Source organism: Artibeus jamaicensis, unplaced genomic scaffold (genome assembly GCF_021234435.1).
Source record: "Artibeus jamaicensis isolate MK-2021 breed Jamaican fruit bat unplaced genomic scaffold, CSHL_Jam_final contig_452, whole genome shotgun sequence".
In the NCBI taxonomy this organism is placed as follows: Eukaryota; Metazoa; Chordata; class Mammalia; order Chiroptera; family Phyllostomidae; genus Artibeus; species Artibeus jamaicensis.
In genome coordinates, this window is record NW_026521837.1 from 11669412 (window position 1) to 11692280 (window position 22869).

At 39.2% G+C, this 22869-nt stretch overlaps 1 protein-coding gene and 1 pseudogene across 1 annotated transcript in view; both read right to left on the reverse strand.

The window, feature by feature from the left end:
* HPGDS (hematopoietic prostaglandin D synthase) overlaps nt 1-22869 on the reverse strand; it is a 106319-nt gene that overhangs the window by 61581 nt on the left and 21869 nt on the right. The window lies entirely within an intron of this gene.
* On the reverse strand, nt 13965-16111 carry LOC119045315 (ubiquitin-like protein 7; annotated as a pseudogene).

The following is a 22869-nucleotide window of genomic DNA, read 5'->3' on the forward strand; positions in this document are numbered from 1 at the left end:
TCTGCTCCTACCTTAACACCTACTAATAAACCCTATTTGTTGTCCAAAAAATTTTTTTAAATGGAGCTGCCTATGACTCAGTGATTTCACTTCTAGAAACTTATTTGGAGAAACCTGAAACACTAATTTAAAAGAATATATGCAGCGCTACTTACAATTGCCAAAATAGGGAAGTAGCCCAAGTGTCCATCAGTAGATGATTGGATGAAGAAGATGTGCTACTTTTATATAATGGAATATTTCTTGGCCATAAATAAGAATGAAATCTTTTCATTTGCAACAGCATGGATAGACCTAGAGGGTATTATGCTCAGTGAAATAAGTCAGAGAAAGATAAATACCATATGGTTTCACTTACATGTAAAATCTAAAGAACAAAAATAAATGAACGAACAAAACTGAAACAGACTTATACACACAGAGTGGACTGGTGGTCACCAGAGGGAGGAGCGCGGGGGATTGGGTGAAACAGGTGAAGGGATTAAGAAGCACAAATAGGCTGTTACAAAATAGTCATAGGGATGTAAAGTACAGCATTAGGAATGCAGTCAATAATATCTCGATAACTATGTATGGTACGAGGTTTGTACCAGAATATGGGCGGGGGAGGAACTGAGATAACATAAGTACATGATTTTCTAACCACCATGCTGTAAACCTGAAGCCAATACAAAAGAGTATTGTATTGGCTTCCTCTTTCCTCCACCAGGGTGAAGTCTCTCTCTAGCGGCCTTTCCTGGAGGAGCCCAACAGGCAGCCAGCTGGCTAAGGAGAGAGGTGATTCACAGAAGCCCAGACTACTTCCTGCTGGGTGTGTAGCTGGGAGTCATTAGCTTGATAGGGGGCACAGAGTCCCTTCCAGCCATCATCACCAAAGTGTGGTACGTGCACCAAGGGGATACACAAGCAATCCACAAGGAAATGGGAAGAAATCCATTTTACATTTTTAATCTAAAAAGGTAAGAAAGGAAACTGTATTATATTTAAAGTGCAGATTGAAAGGGAAAGCTCTCTTTAAGAACATGAAGTGTGGAAAAATGAAAATAAAGGATGCAGCTAAGAGGAAAACGATCTAAGGGCAACAGCAGGAGAAAGACTGTTCTTGCTTGAATGCGATACTTACATGTGAAGTGGCAAGGAAGAGGAACACAGAGTGGTACCTGAGATCTTCCTGTATAATTAGGACATGTTTGTACTACTGGACACTAAAGAAATTCAATTCGAGTCTTTGACTTATTTTTTTGGATTTAAGAATCATATCACCTGCCCCACAATCAAACTTCCTAGCTATTTCTACAATCTGGTATGGTATCTGTAACAGTAGCAGTTACTTAAAAATAAAAAGATTACAGAGACAAAAGGGATGGCTGCTTTTGGAAAGATGGAAGGAAGTCTTTTCTAAGAAGCACACCTGTGCATTAAATTAGTCTTAATCAGGGCCAGCATCTTAGAGATGACCACCAACGTGAGCCTGAGACAGGGTAGGGGCCAACCCACAGCAGGTTTTACATGGCTTAACAGAAAGAAACTAAAGACCCTGGTAAAGACTCCATGCAGCCCTTTCTCCTTGAGAACTCCATCAGGTGTTAATACTATGCTCTACCACTGTTTCTCAGGTGTGTCTTAAGCTTTGATTTTATATTTACAGTCATGGGGACAAGCACATTCACATCTTAGTGCATTAGTTGTCATTTAGAGTAACCCAGAGATTTCTTTAGGTTTTTCCTTTTTTGAGTTTAGACATGATCCAAGTTGATGACCCTTTATCGAACACAAGCAGCCAAACTTCAAGATGAGAGGTTATGATGAAAGTTTGAATAGAGACATTGAAGTAAGAGCAAAGAAGACATTTACTAGGTAAACCACCAGATGGGCCGGGAGGGAGGGGTGGAGACAGCTGTCTGAGAGGGCCTGACCCACCAGACTAAAATGCTAGGGAGGTCATGCCCCAAGGCAGTGAGGAGTCACTGAAGGATTTTAAGTAAGAAAGTGACAAGAGTACATTTTTTATTTGTGACCAATCACAATATGGATTAGAGAAATTAAAAAACTCACTCAAGGACACCAGCGAAATTGTAAAGGCTAAACAGAATTATAAAGCCTCTTCCATAATACCAGGTGTCTATGTAAATCTACCTGGTTCTAGAGTAACAGTATAAGCAAAATATTCATTTCTTTTTTTTTTTACATTTTTAATTGAGCAGTTTGATTTCAGTGAACATCCTCTTAAACAAAACCCCTAAATTATGCAGGCTCATGGAAAAAAGAAATTGTATAGGTCATTGTGTAGTTCTGCTTGAGAGGCGACTAGGTTCAGGGCTAAGACCCCATCCATCCCCCAGCTCAGCTTCCTCTAGGTTAGCTCCATTTTCAGGCTCCAGCTGCTCCCAGATTTCTCTTCTGGTTCACAATATCTGGGCAGGTGTCATCCAAAAGTTCTTTTTGCCCCTAAACCTTTTACTAGGTTTCCCAGAAGCCTAGCAAACATCACCTAGAATTTTACTGACCTACTGCAGGCCGAATAATTCTATTAGGTACCGTAAGGCACAGTGTCTAGGTCACATAACACTTTTAGACACCCAAGAAAATGTCTTAATTTCTTGTGAAGTCATATGAAAATAAATGTCTAGGGTAAGCCTCCTTATAAAATAAGACTTCTCTGATAGTAGATTAAAAATTATTTGATAAATAATTTGATAAAGTGGAATATTGATTATACATGTGCATTAAGTGCTATCACTGTTTTTGATTCTTACACTGTTTTGTGTCAGATGAAAACATAATCTTAAGGTAGCTTCTGCTCATCAGGACTGGTTTACCTCGTATTCTTCATAGAGCTGTTTTCTAGTTCTCCTGAGCAGAGATTTAAAAAAACATAAATAGCAAAGTGTGCATTTGAATAAATTGAACTCATTTGGTGAACTGAGACACACATTCTTTTACAGAACTGTTTACTAACCAAAATTTCCTTAAAAAATACATTTTTAGGGAATGAGTCTGAAAAAAGCCAAACCTACATATATTTTAGAACTACTCAGCCACTGGGATGATGGCAGAGTTGTGGAGACAGGTGGTGGTGAGGGTGCACGACAGTGCGGATGCACTGTGACACTGAACTGTACAATTAAAAGTGGCCAACATGATCCATTTTGTGTTAAACATATTTTGTCACGATAAAAAGTTTTTAAAAAATTCATCCTGAATAAAACCAAATTTGACAATATTCTCCAAATTGAGCTTAACTTTCACTGTATGTTGTTTGGTTTGAGTCTTGAGTGGCCCCCACACTCACTTTCTGAGTGTATTTGGCTTTGTTTTGAAGGATAACATTTATTGGATACATAAAATATAACTCGTGTCCTTACTGATTCATTAAAATAAGTAAATAAATACACAGTCCAAACAAACATACAGTTTGGATTCAAAGTCATATCTTTAGCTCCAAGAAAATGCCTATTGCTTTTCTAGCATATGTGTTCAATACTTGTATTTGTATTTGCCAAACAATCACTCCTCCAGAGATACCCTATGACTGCTTTTATTTGGAACATGTTGGGCTGCTTTATCTGATGTCCAAATCAGATGAAAAATATTCACACGGAAAACTGGCTAATGGTTCACCGTCCGTCTTCGGGCCAAGGTGTGTACCTGGCCCAAATTATGTTCAGCTCTAGTCTATTGGGATCAATGCTCAACACAGAGTTACTCATCCTGTGATCCAGGAAGTTGCTGTCAGATATCTCAAGCAGGATTCTTCAGCCAAGTGGTTATGTATTTTCGATACAAAACTGACTTAGGTTTATACGTGTCTTAAACTCAGGGTGTTATATTCCAAGATTTTTTTCATGATAGTACATAAGCTCTTCTGCAGTAAGTCTAGGTACACAGTAATAAAATTTTTGGTTTCATTTTGTTTTTATTTTAACAATTTTTTGTTATGGTCAATTTAATATTACTTCAGCTGATTGTAGATATTTCTTATTAATTTAAGTGCATTTAATTTTGCTCATATATAAAGTGATTACTATCCAACTAAATTCAAATAGCTTGTTGCAAACTCTTCTTCAGTAATGCTTAAGGTTTTTTTTTCCCCCTAAGAAAACCCTGTATTCTTCTCTAATGTAGCTTATGACATATATATAATGGAGCATACCATGCTGAATACCACCACTGATGATGACTCTAGTTAATAGTTCAATCAGTTACTATGTAATGATGTCTGATCAAATAGATTAATTTTTAAGAACATCACGTTTGACTTGTTTTGAAATAGAGTGGCCACATTTTATATTTTGATCACATTATTGTCCTTTATTTCCTGTTACTAATACTCATAGCTTACCTAATTTACTGCCACCAGGCATTTTATAAGCACTAAATATGAATTAATTTATTCAATACTTACAGCACTACCATAGGTTATGTATAATTATTACCCTTATTTAATAGTAAAGAAATGAGGTACAGAATTTCCCTCATTTGTACAGCTAATAATTAAAGGAGTTACGATTTGAACCCAGGTGGTATGTCTTCAAAAGTGTTTTTAGAGACTTCCGCCAAGATGGAGGCATAGGTGGAAGCACTGCACCTTCTCACACAACCAAGTTTAAAAACAACAAAGTTTTAGCAACAAAAACATAGCCAAACTACAGAAAATTGAACTACACGGAAGTCTGACAACAATGAACCCTTCAGCCAAACCGGTAAGAGGGGCAGAGCCAGCAGCAGAGCACAGTCCGGCAGGAAAGATCCACTAGACCAACCCGGGCGCACAACCCAGGTGCACCAGCAGCGGTGGGTGGATCCCAGGTGTGGAGAAGTGGGCGGACCCACTGAGGGCACAAGGTGGTGGACCCACTGAGGACTGATCATGGTTACACATTCGCGCGCAGATAAACTGGTGAAGGAGCTAGCAGTGAGATGGACCACACAAGCCCCAGCGGTAGGAAGTGGCAAAGGGAACTGCCATTGTCCCTCTCTGACTCCGCCCCCACATACAGCATCACAAAACAGCCACCTGGGTGCCCCCGCCCTGGTGAACAACTAAGGCTCTGCTCCTCATACCTAACAGGCACAAACAGATCAAAACATGGCTCAAGAACAACTCAGAGCCGATAAATCTGAGTGATGAAGAAATAGCTAAACTTTCAGATGCACATTTCAAAACATTGGTGATCAGTATGCTCACAGAACTGGTTGATTTTAGTCACAAATTAGAGGAACATATGGAAGCTAAACTAATTGAAATGAAGGGAAATACACAGGAAACCAATAGTAATGGAAAGGAAACTGGGACTCAGATCAAAGGAGTGGACCAGAAGGAGGCAGAAAATGACCGAACAGAAAAGGATGAAGAAACAAGAATTCAAAAAAATGAGGAAAGGCTTAGGAACCTTCAGGACATCTTTAAATGTTCCAACATCTGAATTATAGGTATACCAGAAGGGGAAGAGGAACAGACATGAGTGGAAAACTTATTGGAACAAATAATAAAGGGGAACTTCCCCAATCTGGCAAAGGAAATAGACTTCCAGGAAATCCAGGAAGCTCAGAGAGTCCCAAAGAAGTTGGACCCAAGAAGGAACACACCAAGGAACATCATAATTAAATTATCCAAGATTAAAATGAAGGAGAGAATCCTAGAAGCAGCAAGAAATAAGGGGACAGTCACCTACAAAGGAGTTCCCATCAGACTGTCAGAGGATTTCTCAAAAGAGAAGGGGCTGGAAAGGAGTATTCCAAGTCATGAAATCCAAAGACCTACATCCAAGATTGATCTATCCAGCAAAACTTTAATTTAGAATGGAAGGGCAGAGAAAGTGCTACTTAGATAAGATCAAAATCAAGGAGTTTATCATCACCAAGCCCTTATTATATGAAATGTTAAAGGGACTTACCTAAGAAAAAGAAGTTAAAAAAACATGAACAGTGAAAGGACAGCAAACTCACAGTTATTAACAACCACACCTAAAACAAGAGCAAACTAAGAGGACAGCTAGATCAGGAGCAGAACCATAGAAATGAAGATGACATGGAGGGTTAGCAACAGGGGAGTGGGAGAAGGAGAAGGGGGAGAAGGTACAGAAAATAAGTAGCATAGATGGTAGGTAGAAAATAGATAGGGGGAGGGCAAGAATAGTATGGGAAATGTAGAATCTAAAGAACTTGAGGCCCTGGCTGGTGTAGCTCAGTGGATTGAGTGCGGGCCTTCGAACCAGACAATCGAGGTTCGATTCCCAGTCAGGGCACATACTGGGGTTGCAGGCCGGTTCCCTGCAGGCCAGTTCCCAGCAGGAGACGTATGAAAGGCAACCATACATTGATGTTTCTCTCCCTCTCTCCTTCCCTTCCCCTCTAAAGATAAATAAATAAAATCTTAAAAAAAAATAAATTGTTTAAAAAATAGTAAAAAGAAAAAAGGCATGCATAAATAATTTAAAAATAAAAAAAAGAACTTGCGACAAGTGGTCATAAACTAAAGGGGGGGAATGGTGGGGGAGGGGTGTGTAGGGTGGAGGGGAATGAAGGGGGGAAATAGAACAACTGTAATGGCATAATTAATAAAATATATATTTTAAAAAGTGTTTTTAATTCCCAAACTATAACACAGGCACATCCTCATAAATTTCCTACCTGTATCTATTTGTCTCTTCTGTTTGTCTCCTTGTACCCTATACTCATATGTTATTGTACAAGACTCTTGGTTGTTTTGTGTTGCTTGTTTGGGGCCTTTATAGTATTTATTTTAGTTAATGAAAATTATATGGCAGAAGGTAGGAGAATATTTCTGATTCAGTTGCTTTTCTCTGAGTTACTGGGTATTGGTCTCCTTGTCAGTTGTAACTAGCAATGAGTAAGGATTGCTAGGACAACTTTGTCATATAGAAATCAGTTTCTGCAGCAATGTCATAGAATACAAGATATTGCAAATATATTTTAAAGCTGTTCCTATAGAATCATCGAGAGTCCATAAAAGATAATCTAGGTGAGCACTGTAATAGTGGAAATAAAAGCTGAGGTCCAGCATTACTCCTGATTTGCCTCTGGTGGGACTTACAGTTGGCAGCAGGACGGAGAATGGGGGCTACTTCTCCTGATTCCCCATTTAGTGCTCTTTCCCCTCTGCCCTCAAGAACTCATGATCTCACACTGGGTGTCAGAAAATAAATAAGACAGTGATAAAACTGGGAATGTGTTAAGAAGAGCACAGGATGGAAAATGGAATCTAAATGAAGAGACCAGAAAATGCTTCTGAAAGGAGATGGTACAGAACCTTAGAGCTGACTAGGGAAAGAGAAGAGAAGAATGCCACACAGAGTGAGAGCAGCATATTGAAAAGTCCCCGATGCCTGAGAGTAGGGTACCTGGTCAGAGACTGCACCTCACTCAGGATGTCTGGGTGAGCTGGAACATGGGGAAAGAAGAGGCTGGAGGTGGACAAAAGAGAAAATGCCATACTGAAGAATTAAATAAACTTTTTTTGAATGACACTGGAGGATTTTATACAAAGAAGGGTTGTGATTAGATTTGTATTGTAGAACGAGTGCTCTGTCAGTTTGCACTGGACTCTGGAGTGGGGAGGGAGGACTGGACAGACTGAAGGGAGGATGTGGAGACAAGAGGAAATATGCACTGCAGTGGAGAGAACAAAGCAAAGTCTGGAGGTGGTGAAGATACAGTGATGTTTTGAAAACACGTGCCATAGGTGTCTGTTGTGGGCCATCAAGTCCAAAATGTAGAAGGAGGAGGCACTAGGAGATTTGCCACGAGGCAGAGACATCCAGTTGGTATAGCACAGGTTCTGTGGGTCCCATACTGAGGAGACCATTAGAAAGCGAGACAGAAATGTGATTGTCAACCATAGATTTAATAAACATCTAGTGAGCATGTACAACGTGCCAGGTATTGTGAAAGGCTCTGGGGATTCAGAGATAAAGCAGAGCCTGCCCCTGCCTCCCAGGTGTTTATAGTTTACAGAGGAGATGAGGAACACAGAAGAGTTAAGGAAAGCAAAGACCATAGGTGCTGTTTTGCAAATGTGTCTAGAGCATGCTGGGGCAGTCAGTTCTCCCCAGAAAAGTTCATTTGAGACAGTGCTCTGAAATTATATTCTCAGTGTCCTTGAAAAAAAATAATTTGTATAAAGTGCTAATTTGCTCAGAAGTTTTCTTTGGCATTTGACTCTAATGGATAACATGCTCATTGGTGAGTTTATCTAAACCATTGTTTCAGGAATAACAGTAGTAGCTAACATTTATTAATTGTTTACTGCATGTCAGGTAATACTCTAAATATTTCAAGTATATTTTCTAATTTGATCCTCCCAATGACTCCAGAAAATTAGTACTATTACAATCTCTATTTTACTTTGTAATTAATGGTATTTATTTCTCAATAAAAACAATTATGACACATAATCACTTTGTATAAATTATGTTAATCAAATTATTAAACACAAAATAGCACTTTGATTTTTTAATCATAATAACTAGAATTCAAAAGCACTGAGGTATAATGCCTTACCTTCATGGAACCAAGACTTTTCGTGCTAATTTTCACATATAATCTGTAAATTACACACGAGACAATCAAAGCACAGAAAGCATAAGTAATTCATCTAAGGTCCCTGGCTAGGAACTGGCTGGTCTAGAACTCGGGCGTACGGAGTTGACTCCAAATCTCGTATCTCCTAACAGGAAAAAATCAGAACAAGTGCCAAGAGAAAAGATAGTAAAATCCTTTTCGTATCATCTGTCGTGTATGAATGTTGACATCTAATATTTTCCTCTTTTTAAAAATTGTTATGGAGTTAATTTTTTTCAGGAGCTCATTATTGTTTTGAGTGTAAAGCCCACGAGACCTCCCCCTTTTACACATGTGAACTGCCAGGACTCAGCCAGGAGTTCTTCACCCCAGCTCTGCAGGGAGACCTCAAAGTTCTTTCCTTTACAAAGATACTTAGTTTTTATAAAGAACTAGTTAGTATGTCTTTTGAATAATTATTTTGGCTGAGAGAAATAATATAATGGAGAAAGGTATAATTTATTAAAGGAAAATTATCAAACACTTACTTCTGTATGTCAGGCACTGTGCCAATCTCTGGAGATAAAAACAAGTGAGGTATGATTTCTGCCACATGTTACAAAAAAATAATGTTTAAGGCCTTCATGTCTGTTTCCTCACAAAGAAAAACCACCCACAGAACATACTAAGGGCCTAAATCTTAGTGGGTGATATGGGAGGAAAATCATATACTTGCATTAATATACTTAGCTTATATGTTAAGATACAACAATCAGTTTGATTTCCAAAGTAAAGGGCCGCTATTAGAGTCCTCGGAAATTTCTTTTTACTTTTATCATTAATTTTCTGGGCAGTCCAGTGTTTTACTTTACAGAGTCACTCTTTTGCAGAACTAACACAATCTTGATGCTCTGGATCTGCATATTTGGGTATATTTTAATTGACTGAGAATCACTGACATTTGTGTGTGTGTGTACACTTGCATATAGTAAATTACCCTCTTGATTTCCTTAGTTGGCTGTGTCTGCTTTTGCTCATCGTTAGCCTTCCAAAATACTTAATGACTAACCAAGAATGTGACCGCCCTCACTGTTATCACATTAAACACGTACAGTCCAGCCAACACCTCTTTTACTGTCTCCTTTATCTTGTATGCTTTAAAAAAATCAATTCTAGACACATTTCCTTTTAGTATTATCATTTTATCTTCCCTCTCCAACTCTAAGTTTTTTGTCGAATAGATCTATTCTTCTGGAGAAATGACGGAGATCCTTAGCAACACAGTCAGTCTCTGAACACAGTGGTGGGGATCAAAAGCAGGGCAACCTCCCATCTCCAGCGGGCTACCCCGAGGAAGGAGCATCATGACACGGAAGAAGGTCCAACGCTGCACTGCTGTGAGGACAAACATGGGACACTTGTCCTTAATCTACTGACTTCAATCTCCTCAAAAGAAAAGAGTAGGAGTAGGAATAGGCAGGAATTTTGTGAATGAATATAAAATATACATACAGAAACAAAAAATAAATTACTGAATTTTCTACTTCAAATCTCATTCTCTTAGTCTGGACCACAGTACAATGGCTACAGCAGTGATGATCTTAAAGCAAAGTTAATGTTCAACTAGTTAGAATGTGCTGTGTGTCAGGCCTGCTGATAATAATGTTTTAGATTATCTCTGAACTTTAAAATACATGATCCATTGTTTTTTTGTTTAAGATTATGAATTTAGTAGAAATAATTTTGAATTGTGACTTAAAAAGCATAGTTGAGGAAGCCACCTCATTGACATCTTATAACTAATGATAATTCCAATTTAACAGTCAATCTGACTTTTCAGGTTGGATGGAAATTGCCATTAGATGATATGTGAGGATACAGAAAGAGGAAGCTCTCCCGAACATTCAGTTAGATCGCTAGAGATCAATCTCCTGCCTCCAGTCTTGCTCTTTTACAATTAGATTAATCTTTCTAAATAACAATATAATCATATTACTCTTTGCCTCAAACCTTCAGTAACTCTTTATTGTCTGCATAAAGGTAAGGCAGTTGATTGCAGTAGTGGTCTCCAAAAACATTAAGTATACAAATTTCTTCTCTATAAAATTATATGTGTATTGCTATGATTATCTAACATCTTAAAGAATAATTCTATCTTAGCATGGAACTTATTGTTGAACACCCTGGTTTAAATTCATGCCTCAGATGGCCTTCCTGATTGTCTGACTAACTGTATCAGACCACCTCCTCCTCTCACGTCTGATTAGATTATCGTTTGCTTAACTTGGTTGTCAGAGAAGGGCAGGGGAAAAGTCGGCCTTGTGGTTTTTCTTTATCAGTGCTTGCATTTTAGTATTTCTCACTTAGAGTTTCTTTGCAAGGGTCTTTTCATGGACTGTCCACGTATAATTGTCTAAAATATATTATAAAGTCCATCAGCTCACATCAGCAGGTCTACAATGACTCTGCAGTCAGTCCCTGATTAGACACCCGATCTTGACTTCTGTTTCTGGAAAGAGGGCTGTTTGGTGTTAGAGAAATTCTTCCAAGTAGGACATACCTAACAACAGTGCATAAAATGTTTTTCAGAAGGATTACTGATTAATGCTGGCAGAGGAATTAAGGAAACTTCAGAGGCCAAAACCAATGGGAAAGTGGAAAGTGAGCACTAGGTTTTAACAGACCACCTGTGTGGAAAAGAGGAAAAGCTGGGCCCTTACCAGGGTGGAGGTTTAGACCTGAGACCTTGGCATGGAGTCTGGGCACTTAAAGCACAATGTTCTTATTATGTGAACTAAGGGGCACAATTAACCATCATTTTAGAGAGAAATGCCTGCTACATTCTAGGACAATTGACAAAAAAAGGAGAGTTCTAATAATCCCTAATCTCAAGCCTGAACTCATGTCGGTTTGTTGACTAAAATTCACACTATCTTAGTACCCCCAACACTCCCCCCACCTTTAAAAAAAAGACCAAAATTTATTTTAAAGCAATCCTAGATGGTAGTGCTCTCTGGGAAAAAAGCACATTAAATTTAGGCATCAAAGGATTCTCACAGATAAGGTTGCAAGGAAAATCGATTGAAAATAAAAAGTTACTAAATGCACACGAACACAAGATATCACGAGAGATAACAAAATAACGAACAATTGTATTCACAACTTAAAAACTCTAGATATTAAAATTGACAGCAAAGGAGACAATGCAATAACTATGTTTAAAGATACAAAATAATTTATTGAAATTATAATTAAAGGACAAGTGATTATCAAAATTGATGAAAAAATGTGTAAAAAGTACCAAAATGAATATCAAAAAAGGAAAAATATAATACTGACATTACAAACTCAATGTTTTGGCTAAATAGCAGGTTAGAAATGGCTGGGAAAGATCATTAGTAAACTGAAAGTTAACAGAACTAAAGAAATTACCAAAATGTAAATAAACTAGAGACTTGAGGATATGAAAAAAAAAGTAGGTAATACAGGCTAGAGGTAGAAAACCCTACATACATATAATGGAAGTTTTGCTAAGAGAAAATACAGAGAGAGAGAATTTAATTAAAAATGGATAATTAAAATAAAATCTTGCTGTTTATGACAACATGTGAACCTAGAGGGTATTAGTCTAAGTGAAATAAATCAGATGGAGAAAGATAAATGCCATATGATTTCACTTATATGTGGAATGTAAAAAGCAAAAAAGGAACAAACAAAACAGAAATCAAATCATAGATACAGAGAACAAACTGATGGTTTCCAGATGGAAGGGGGAATGAGGGATTGATTAAAAAAAAGGGGGGAAGGATTAAGATGTGCAAATTGCCATCTTAAAAACAGTCACAAGTATCTAAGGTACAGCACAGGAAATATAGTCAGTAATGTTGTAATAACTATGTGTGCGGCCAGGTGGGCACTAGACTTACCACAGCGATCACCTCTCATTACTATGTTGTGCAACTGAAACAAATATAATATTTTATGTCAACTGTAATGGAAAAACTATTTAAAGTCAAAAGAAATACACTCTTTCTCACAATATAATGAAATTTCATAATACCACAGGGAAGATCTTAGAAGTATGTATCTTAATATACAGATCAACTGAGTTCTCAACTACTGTAGTGAAGGCCAGATGAGAATGGAATGATGTATAGCTGTCATCAACCAAGTTAGTTGTCTACCCTCAGGTGGCATATGGAAATGTGGGTGAGTGTTTTCATTTTCACAATAACTGGAAGTGTGACCAGCGAGTTACTTAACTTGTCTGTGTCTGTTTCCTTATTGTTATGAGCATAATAATATTTATCACATGAGATTGTTGTGAAGACCACAGGCTATGCTAAATACATAGAAAGCATTCATAATGGGCCATGGCGCAATACAGAACCCTGGAGCTACCTCTGAGAACCCAAAGAGGAGTTAAAGAGTTGTCTGACTCCAATTTTCAAGTCTACCATCAAAAAATATTAAAAACCTATCCAACTTATTTTTGCACTATCACACTATTTTTCTCCATTTCACCTCATCACACCCCATCCTCTAGTCACTCCCTGAATTCTCTTTTTCATCTAATAGATAGTTACAGAAAGCCATAGTAGGTGCCAGAAGCTATTCTTTGCTATGTCTTATGATATATATTACTGAAGGCGTACCTGGCAGACATAAGCTAGTCTTGGGCATTCTCACTTTCTCTTCCAGTTCATTTGGGGAATTTACTCTTCCCACCCTCTCTTGTGGTTGCAGTAGAGCTACACAATTGTATTCTGGTTAATGCTATAGTAGAAATAATGCACACAACTTCCAGGCTGGGCACAGGACATCCTGTGCTATCCTCTCCTTCCTTGCTCTCTCTGTGAGCATGGTAAATGCAAAGCACCCAGGGGTGGACTCCAAAGAGACCAGGAGCTCTGAATCAGCACCTCCAAAACACCTAGTCAGGCTTTGACATAAGTAAGAAATGAATCATTATTGTGTTAGGTTATTGAAAAATTTATTTTGACCAATACAGCATGAAATTTTTCCTCTTTCATTTTATAAACTTAAAATAGAGCACAGTGCCTGGTTTATAGTAGATCACTATAAATACTTGTTAACACAAAGAAAGAAGGAAGAGAGGGAGGGAGAGAAGAAATAATCTCCAAGTAAATTTACTCATTCCTTATTTTATATGAAGTAATTATTCTAACCCATCTACAATGTTTTAAAATTTAAATCATGTTCCCCTCAACTTTTTTATATAAATAGAACTCTTTCCTGCCTCTTACTTATTTGCATTTACTGACATTATAAGGATTGAAGTAAGATGGTTTACTTTTTTTTTAAAGCCATCAGGTGTATTGGGGAGAGGAGAAATGGGGCACCTTCAGAAGTACTTTGACAGTTGGGGAGTTCAGGAGGAACAGGGAGTTCCGGGGCTTCTCCCACAATGATGAACTTAGTCACTTGGATGCCCCCCGCAAAACCACCCCAGTGCCAGTGGCCTGCAGGGCCTGAAGGCTCAGCTCAGTGTTCTGAGTGCCCTCATCTCTCAGCGGCCGAGGCCGAAGCATTCCTGACTAGACACCCAAGGACATTGGTGAGGTTCCTGAGAAATAATAGTCTTGGGTGCCAGGTGTAAGCATGTGAGAGCTGCTCTTGGGAGAGATGGCCAGAGTAGTGGCCAGCTCACTCTGGGTGATGGGCCTGGGTCCAGCAGCTCCACTGTACCCCAGGGAGGCTGGGTGGCAGCTGAGTGTGCTGTGAGAAGGCTTGGGCCTGGCACATGGGTGAAAGTCATCCTCCTCATCAGAGAGCCCTTTGAACAGGAAGCCACCTGGCATGTCCCAGTATGAGCTGGAAGGAGTGCTCCAGGAAGAGGAGTTAGCCTCCCTGCCATCCCCGCAGCTGCCTGCTGTCTGCCACCTAGTGAATGCGAAATCAGAACAATATCATTGACTAGGGTTGGGTACCAAGCATGTTGGGATCAGTGAAGACAGAGAAAAGGTCCTCGTCCAGGAGAACATGAAGAGTAATGGGGACACTGCTGGGGCCTGGGTGGCTGCAATGATCGGATCCAGAGACTCCTTATTGATGACCATCTTAAAGACCACCTTTCTGTACGAGGAGCTACTGTGCAAGGAGTGTGCAGCCCCCAGAACTCCTGCAGGGCAGCCACTTTGTCCACAGGTACTGGTTTCCTTACAGAACAGACCCAAGGGGGGATGTATGATATACTATATTACCCCCCACTAGGTTCACTATACCTGCTGCCAGAGGAAAGACATCTCCCCATGACAGAGATTTGTGAAAAGGAAAGGAATTATTTATTTAAAAGCTGTACAGACTTAGAATAGTGACTGTCTTCATTAAAACACTAAAGTCCTTTAGAATACCCACAGACTCACACAGTTTTAAAAGCTAAACAGACTTATAGTAGTGATTTAATGTCTTCATTAAAACACTAAAGTCCTTTATAATACCCACAGAATCACAGTCATTCCTTCTCCCTCTGCCCTAGTCTGGGGTACTGTGTATCTCTGGAAAAGAAGTAGAGTCCATGACTCAGGTTCCCGGCACCATCAGCTGTGTTGCTGCCATGATCTCCAGTTAATTCAAAGCCACGTGGCACCTTCTCATGGCCCACCAGTAAGAGTTGTTTCACCCCTCTTCTTCCAGGCAAGGTCTCTCCTTCTTTCTAAGCCACATGGCAAAAGGGAACACTCCAAAGCCATGGGGTCCCCACTCTGCCAAAGCCACGTGGTTCTCTCTCACATGGCTGCCATGCCTGGGTTTAAATCCTCAAGTGCCAATCTTCCTCTGCAGCCCCATTTCCAACTTCTCCTACAATTAGTTACACCTGCCAGCATTCCCGTATTCTTCCAGGTTTACTGGGCAGCCATAGTGAGTCTGGGCATGTGTGGCCCCATGTCATGGAGCCAATCATTTCCAAGCTCTCACACAGGTGCTGTAGTCAGGGGGCGCTGCCTCCCAGTTACATCTTGGGTGGAAGTCACTTCCATCCCCTTGGCTCAACACAGCTATTTAATATATCCATGAAACCAGTTAAAGGCTATAGATATGTTAAATGGCCATGCCAGAGGTTAGCTACAAAGCTGTTGCTATGCAAAGCAACTCTCAATGGCCCTGCTCCATGTGTCCCATCCCCCAGCTCAGACTGGTGGGGGTGAGGACATCCTATATATATATATATATATTTCTAATATTTCCTGGACACCTTGAGTTCTGGACCCCATTACAAATCTCTCTTTGGGGCTGCCCTCTTGGCTGCACCCTATCACAGTTTATGATCGAGCATTTGCATAGAACATGGGCTGTGGACCCAGGTTGAATGCCATAGAAGTCAAGAGTCTGGTTGTCCTTTAGCTTCCGGCCACAGTAGATCAGATCAATCAGCTCAGGTTCTGAAACTGACTCCTGGAGATTGCCAGCAATAAGCTGCTTCAGAAATGAAGAACTCTACCCTCCCCAATCCCCTTCTGGTGAGTATTCTTCCAGCTCTGTCTCTGGCAACCAATGGGAGAATAGACTGTAGGGCAAGTGGCTGGTCATCTAGATTCACCACCAGGCACCAATCTGAGACAGACATCCTCTCTGTTTCATGGTTTCTCTTTCTCCCTGTCTTGCAGCAGAAAGATCATTTACATATCAAAGGAAAATTCAGAATTTTTCCTCAACCATTTCCTTTTCCAAAAAGGAAAACCATATTAAGCATTTTACCCGTGGAGTTAAAGTGGAAATTATGCAGTAGGATCGAATGGAGACTGTGGATGAGTATCTTAGACTAGTCCTGGCGACCCTGCAGATAACACAAGCCCAGAGGGAGAAAGGAGAAGAGTCGAAGAGGAGCTACTGGAGTGGCTCCTCTTTGGGCTTTGCCCTCACCCATCTCTTGCCATAGATTCTGTGCTGAAGAAGTGCTGGGAGGATAGGTATGAAGGACTAGCTAGTGGAAGGCAGGAGTGGGTACAGAGCAGGAGAGGAGGAAGAGATATTTCAAGATCAGCAGCTGGAGGGAAATGAGAATCTCTGCTCAGCACTTCATGGCAGGTTTTCCTGGGTAAGCACAATTTGTTCATTAAGCTTAGATACTTTATGGACTGTCATATGTCTTAACACTAACACACATGATTAGATGTTCTTTGTAATTTTTATGATTTAAATTATTCTGAAGACTTTAAGAAGGGGAGAATAAACCAAGCCCTTCAGTTGACATTGGCTACATCTGAAAAACACACGTGTGTGGTTTTTTTTACTGTTATTTTTCTTATACTTCTCCAAGATTTTTTCTTTTGGAAATAAGCACTGTTATAAGTACACTGGAGTATCCAAGGAGATAGTTAGGAGACTACTTTTAAACATATGGCAAAACAAATATGTAAAAGTATTTGGAAATGAATTTTTCCAATCATGAACATTCTTACCAATACTTGGATAAGCACAAAAGAAACTTTTATAGCTCTCTGGTGGTGCTTTGATTTAAGACAAGAAAACACTGGTAATCATTTTCCCCTCCAGTACACTATAAAACTTTTCTCTTTTCTATGAAGAAGAACATTTTTACAAGACTATAGCTTTAACTGAAGAAATACCCACTTTTATACATCATGCCATACAAATAAATGTATGTTCTGATTTTTTTAAGTGCTGTTATTTTTACAGTAATCTTTATAATTTTCTTTGACACTTCTGACAAAACACCTTTTAATACACAGGTCCTGAAACATTTTATAAACTATGTGTTTGTAAATTTCATACTGTCTCTTTCAAATAAACACCTCAGACTGAGTTTATAAGGAGACTGTGCACTTGCTACTGCATTTCAGAACACGTGGAGATGGTTTCCTTTTAATTCTCCCAGGAACCCCAGTTTTAGAATCATGACTATAGATGACAGACTTCAAGACTGACCATTGGAGAATGGACTTACTTGAAGGGAGATAATGCAAGAACTGGGAAGGAATTGAATTAGAATAGTGGCTTTCAGTCTGCAGTCCATAAGACCATTGGAGGTTTTGAAACTCAGTAAGAAGTTTATATGCACATTAACCACTAACATTATTTAGAATAAATAAAATGTCTTGCAAACATAGGTATTAATAATTCTCAGATTTATGGAGATGCCCTTAAAAGTAATAAAATGTCAAAGTATTGCTGAATTCATGGTGGCTGTTGCCACTAGCTTTCCCCATCACTTACCTTCAAGCAGAAGGTGCGCTAATTAGTTCCATTACTAGAGCACCACCAGAGGAGGTATTGGTCTGACTTAGAACAGAAATGTCCTGTGATGTCCAGAAATTTTTATTTTAACCGAAGCAAATAGTTTCCACTACATATTCTCTTTTTATCAGTGAGAGTTGTCATCATTTCCTTATAAAGATCAATACATCTTGTTAATAACTGCCAAAGTAAGTTCTCAGTCAAGTTATAGGTTATTGGTTTTGCTGACTGGAGGCCCAGTTGCCCATGGATAAGCCTCCCTGATGGCGATTATCTGCATGACTCAGATTCCAAGAAGTCTTGCTTCAGTCTCTATTGTAGGCTCCGTCAGCCTGATGGGATATCCAGGTGCTTCAGTTTGTACTGACGCCTTTGCTGGTATATGCTTGACTGTAATTGAAGGGACTTGAAACCCTGCATATGGGCCTTCCTGCAAGACCTCACTTGTGTTGTTAATTACTACAGTTGAGGTAGGTTTTCTCTGGAGGATGGGTTTATTGCCATCCCTGGATCTACTGTTCTGGCCAGTCCAGTGCCACATGGTATAATAAATGTTCAAGAAAGAACACCTAGAAAAGAGTCTCTTCTACTTTCTAAAGAGTTCCAAATTGTTTTCTTTTGTTTTAATCACTCTCTGATTTAATTGACTTAAATATTCATCTTGAATATGTTGAATTGTGGTGGGTTTTTTTCCCCCAGAATGTTGATAGAACAGGTTGTTTTAAAATTTCATCTATCAATACCAGTGGTCTGCAAACTGAGGCATACGTAGGCTTTTCATGAGAAATGTGTACATGAAATGTTTTAAGGAAAGTAACCTCCTTATTCTCAGCTTTCATATATACTTTTTCTTAAAACTGATTTCCCTGGAAATGACTCTTCTCAAGGAGTCATGCCAATTTTCCTTTCCCCCCTTCCCTTTCACTGTATAAAAAGTGAGGTGAACAGTTCAGCCGTTCTGAATTTTACTACATACATTGTATCAGGGTGTAAAAATCTCTGAAAGTGCCAAATACAGGAAAAGCCAAAAATTTGATATCAGTGAAGCCTCATTTAAGCAAGGCACCATAAACCTACAATATTTCCCTATCTTAGACATGTTTCTGTGAATGGTGTTAGAAATGGGGTGTTTGGTCCTTTTTGGAGTGTTCTGGATTTAGCTATATTGTAGAACAGGAGTAGCAAGAGTGATGACCAGTTTTGTTTAATGATCATTTCTTTTTCCCTCCCTTAATTATAGGCCACAAATATTTCACCTATGGAAGAATACAAAAAGAGTGAAGCAAAGAGAGCATCGGTAATGCATACAAAAGTGAGAGCACTTTATTTCATAGTCAGCAAATTCAGTTTCTTGAACTCTTCTCCAATGATCCTGTGTTTCACCCTTCCTTAGCCCTTAACTTCTAGGCTCATGAACTAGACCTTGTCATTTCCAGTAACTGCAGATCTCCACAGTCTCCCACCACCACAGATATCTACTGGCCAATAAATGTAACCATGTACTCTGCTTTCCCACCTGTCATACTATGGTAGAAAGCCAATTCCTCTGCTTAGATGAATATCTCATCCTTTCTCTCCCTACACAAGCACTAAAAATAGTGATTCCACCCCTTCCTACATAATCAATTTTTTTTACTCCTACCATGTACTCATGTATCCTATCAGTATCCAAACTTGGTCTTATATTTTTCTGTCTTAAAACTACCTGCTTTTAAGATGGCAGCATAAGCAAACACAGCTTACCTTTTTGCACAACCATATCAAAATTACAACTAAATTATAAAACAACCATCACTCAGAACCATTAGAAATATAGTTAAATGGAAGTATGATAACTACAGAATTAAAGTAACCATATCTATCCAGTTTGGTAGGAGGAGCAGAGATGCAGAACAGGGTGGTCCCACACCCATGTGTGGTAGATGAAAATGTGGGAGGGATATCTTAGGAGGGAGGAATCCCAGCCTTATACTAGGCCCCACAGCCTAGGGTTCCAGTGCCAGGAATGTAAGCCCCCATAACTTCTGGCTGAAAAAACCAGCAGGGATTGAATTGGTGGGAGGAAATTCTGGAATCCCAAACAGTTCCCCTTAAATAACCCACATACGGACTTATTCAGGTTAACTTCATCTGAGCTCCAGCACCGGGGTAGTCACTTGAAAGGAACCATTGACACAGCGAGGGACTGAAGTGTCTGGCATCAAAATGGGAGCTGGGGAACAGTTTTTTCCCAGACAGAAAAGTGGTAGAGGCCATTATACCCCACACAGAATCACAGAGCCAGCAGACAGGTACCATATCTGAGACACCACTGACCTGGCTAACACTGTGTGCACCACCCAGGAGATCTCCTGAGACTCTGTCTCATCCAATTTATGGGCCCACCCAAGCTGCTAACATAGACTTTTCCATATGAATGGTTGATCTTGGCCTATGCTTTACAACTTCCTAAATTCCCTCGAACATGCAACAGCTGACCTCAGTGAGCCTGTAGCCCCTATACTGCTTGCTGAATGGCCCCAGGCCCAGCACTAGCAGCAGTCTTCCTAGATTCACAGCTTGGCTTCACCTGGGAATCTCCAAGCCCAGCACAAGTAGCAGCCATCTAGATTGCTTTACAACTCATGGAGGGTGGTCCCAGGCAGAACACAGGCAGGGGCTGACCTTGGCTTGTACCACCTGGGAAATCCCAGAGCCTGAGCACTTAGTGGACAGCTACAGACCACTTTGGAGCACTGCATTCCAACCCCTGCATAGCTGATCCTCCATGGAGGGTGGAGGTTAGTAGTCAGTGGTCACAGTCTACCTCTGCAGCTGACTAGACTGGGTAAATCCCTCCCACTGACTTTTCGCAGCAATCAAGGCTCAACCGCAAGAGCAGAGTGTACTCAGCCCACATGAAGGGTATACTGCAAGCACCCAGCTAGGATGATAGGGGAGGCTATGCCACTGGACCTTACAGGACATCTACTACATTAGGCCATGCTACCAAGACAGGGAGTCATAGCAGCTCTACCTAATACATAGAAACAAACACAGGGAGGCTGCAGAAATGAGGAGACAAAGAAATATGATCCAAATGAAAAAACAAGTCAAAACTTCAAAAAAAAAAAAGCAAAATGGAGATAAGCAATCTTTCAGATGCAGAGTTCAAAACACTGGTTATAAGAATGCTCAAGAAACTTAATGAGGACCTCAACACCATAAAAAAAGATCCAGTCAGAAACAAAGGATTCACTAATTGAAATAAAGAACAATTTATAGGGAAATAACATAGAGTGGATGAAGGTGAGCATCACATCAATGATTTGAAACATAAGGTAGCAAAAAAACAACCAATCAGAATAATGATAAGAAAAAAGAATTTAAAAAAAGGATAGTACAAGTAGTCTCTGGGACAACTTCAGGCATTCCACATTTGCATCATAGGGGTGCCAGATAAAAAGAAAAGCAAGAAATTGGAAATCTATTTGGAAAAATAATGAAGGAATACTTCCCTAATTTGTTGAAGGTAATAGACATGTAAGTCCAGAAAGAACAGAGAGTGCCAAACAAGATGGATGCAAAGAGGCCCACTCCTAGACACATCATAATTAAAATGCCACAGGTTAAAGATAAAGAGAGAATCTCAAAAAAAGCAAGAGAAAAGAAGTTAGTTACCTACAGGGGAAGTCCCATAAAACTGTCAGCTGATTGTTCAAAAGAAACTTTGCAGGCTAGAAGAGATTGGCAAGAAATATTCAAAGTGATGGAAAGCAGCTATCACTTGGAATCAAAGGGCAGATAAAGACTTTCTCAGACAAGAAAAAACTAAAGAAATTGATCATCACCAAGCCATTATTATATAAAATGTTAAAGAGACTTATTTAAGAAAAAGAAGATCAAAACTATGAACAATAAAATTGTAATAAATATACACCTATCAACAAATGAATCTAAAAAACAAACTAGGCAAACAAGAAGAACAGAGAAAGAATCATGGATATGGAGAAAGTTTTTTGATGGTTGTTGGATGGCAGGAGATGTAGAGAAAAGTGTGAAAAGATGAGGGCATTAAGAGGTACAAATAGATAGTTAAAGAACAGCCAGGAGGGTGTAAGGTACAGAATAGGAAATGGAATAGCCAAAGAACTTATACGTATGACCCATGGACATCAACAATGGTGTGGGGATTGACTAAGGAAGCAGGGAGTGTTAAGTAGAGGGGGGCAAAGTGGGGAAAATTGGAACAACTGTATAGTATAATCAATAAAATATAATTTAGAAATATGTGCTTTTTGGAAAAAATGGAATAAAGATTAAAGAGATAACACTATAAAATTACCTGCTTTTAACCTCATTCGTTCTGAAAACTACCCTCCTTTTTTGCTCTCATTTCTAATAAAACTCCTCAAAAAATTCTGTGTATTTGCTTTCTCTGACTTCTCCTATTCTCTCCTTAATCCATTAAGTGCTGCAAAATTAGGCTTTCACCCATCATTACATCAAAAGTTTATTGTTTTTTAATGACTATTAAAGAGTCTATGATGACTTGCACATTACTAAATCTAATGATCAATTCTGCTTTATCTTACTTGAAATATCAGCAGGATTTAATATAGTTGATTAGTCTTTCCTCCTTGACATAAATATTTATTTAAAAATTTTCACTTTTGATGTTTCTATTTCCTCACTAGTCTCTCTTTCTCAGTCTTCTTTGTTTTTAATTCCTCATTTCCCCAACCTCAAAATGTTGGTCTACCACATGGCTCAGTCCTTGGTCTTCCACCATTCCCAACACTCATTTCCTTCATGATCTTGTTCAACCTAATGGCATTAAATAACATAGGCCAGGATTCTTAAATGTATATTCCTATTCCAGTCCACTTTTCTGAACTTCAGGCTTATTTGTAGATTCTTATGTTATATATGTATATTTGTATCAGAAGTCTTGTGTTATCCTTTACTCTTCTTTCTCTCATGTTACATAACCAATGCATCTAGAAATCCTGTGTCTCACCTTAAAAAAAAAGGCATAGTCAGACCATTTAGCTGGTTCTGAGACACCATCATTTTTCACTTGAATTATTCAATAGCCTCCTTGGAAGGTTCCCTACTTCACTTTTTCTGCCATACATTCTAGTCTTA